The sequence below is a fragment of the Myotis lucifugus genome, unplaced genomic scaffold, assembly GCF_000147115.1.
Source record: "Myotis lucifugus unplaced genomic scaffold, Myoluc2.0 scaffold_43, whole genome shotgun sequence".
NCBI lineage: Eukaryota > Metazoa > Chordata > Mammalia > Chiroptera > Vespertilionidae > Myotis > Myotis lucifugus.
The window spans coordinates 5,367,813-5,369,296 of record NW_005871091.1 but is presented as its reverse complement, the minus strand read 5'-3'; the positions used below and the strand labels follow the sequence as shown (position 1 = coordinate 5,369,296).

General features: G+C 55.4%; 1 long non-coding RNA gene across 1 annotated transcript in view; it reads right to left on the bottom strand.

The window, feature by feature from the left end:
• Positions 1-1,081, bottom strand: part of LOC111825856 — a 40,739-nt gene extending 39,658 nt beyond the window's left edge. Inside the window, exon 1 of the long non-coding RNA XR_002829057.1 lies at positions 965-1,081. This is a non-coding gene — a long non-coding RNA (uncharacterized LOC111825856). The remainder of the gene's footprint in view (positions 1-964) is intronic.
• Positions 1,082-1,484: the final 403 nt, after the last annotated feature.

Below are 1,484 nucleotides of genomic sequence, written 5' to 3'. Positions count from 1 at the left end.
CCCCCAGCAGCATGATGGGCATCTGATAAAATTCAAAGGAGAACGGTAGGAAGAATGCAGAGGAAGAACTAATCACCTCAAGCAGGACTTGTTGAGTGCTTACTGATGTTATCTAATCTGGACAACCTTTGGAGGTCATCCCTATTATTCCTGTGTCACAGAGGAGGGTTTGGAAGTGATTCCTCCAGTCACAGACCGAGGACATGATACTGCAGCACATCCACTAGGATTTCTCCTGTGGCCTTTTCTTTGGCTGTCCCCAGGTTCCCATCTTCATTTGCTTAGATTCCCTTTCCAAAGCCCATTAGAGTCAACTTAGTGCTGTGCTATTCCTCCCCCTTAGGCTCTGGGTAATCCTTAAAACTTGCTGTCTTTTATTTGGTCAGGCCGTCTAGAGTCTCATGGCTTTGCATCTTTGCCAAAAAACTTTTTTCTTTCTTTTTTTAACTGATTCTGTCTTTGAGACATTCTTTGACAGGATGAAACATGTAAAAGGCTTGTAACAGTGCCTGGTACCGGTGATCCTCTTCATACTAACCATGATCTTTAGTTTTATTCCCACCACCTAGTAACTGTTCTCATCTCACACTATTTCCCAAGGACTCTGCGGGGCTGCACATTTCCTGAAGGCAGTGACCACGCCTACTCTAACTTCTCGCCTCGCCACAGTAACCACAGGTCCCTGTCAGCCAGCAGAAACTTGCCTCTTTTGTTCACCTCTTTACTCCCAGTGCCTACAAGTTACTGGGACTTAGTATGTCCTCAGTAAGATTTTAAAATATGAATGAATGCTTGATTATTGTGGACTACCTTCCACATAAGACAGCTTAGTTCAGAGCCAATATGGCCCTGGGTAACTTTTTGGGGGTGCCTTTCATTACGCTCTTGTTTCAAGGCTCAGTTTCCACATCGGCAAAATGGGGCCGGTAGCAACTGATGCTCCTCCTCGTCTTCCATCACTTACCCCTTCTCCAGGGAAGGTTTATTGTGTTCGCTTTCCTCTGGATAACAAGCGGCCGTCGAGGACTTCGAGTTGCGCTCCCAGCAGGGACAGCGAGCAACTCCGCGTGCCTGGCCCGCGTCTCCCGGGCCCGGAAGCAACCCGGCCCCATTTCTGCCGCGAGCCTGCCCAGCCCTCGGGCGCCCTCTCGCCCGGAGCCGACGCTCTGCCTCGGTGCCACCGCTAAATGGGCTCGACACCGCGCAGGCTCCAACGAGCGCCAAAGGGCCCGGCCTTGTTTTGGCCTCCGCCGCTCGGGCGCCCGCGCGGCGCTGCACTGGGGGCGGGGAGTCTGATGGGAGACGCGCGCGGCGCTGAGGAGGCAGCGGCCCGGGAGAGGGAGCGGGAGAGGGACTGGGCGCGGGAGGCGGGAGGCGGGGGACAGGGGGAGGCGCCGCCGCCGCCGCCGCCGCCCGCCCCTTTCCGCTGGGGAGCAGCTGCCGCAGCAGGAGCGGAGCAGGAGCCGCGCAGCCGCCGCCGCCGT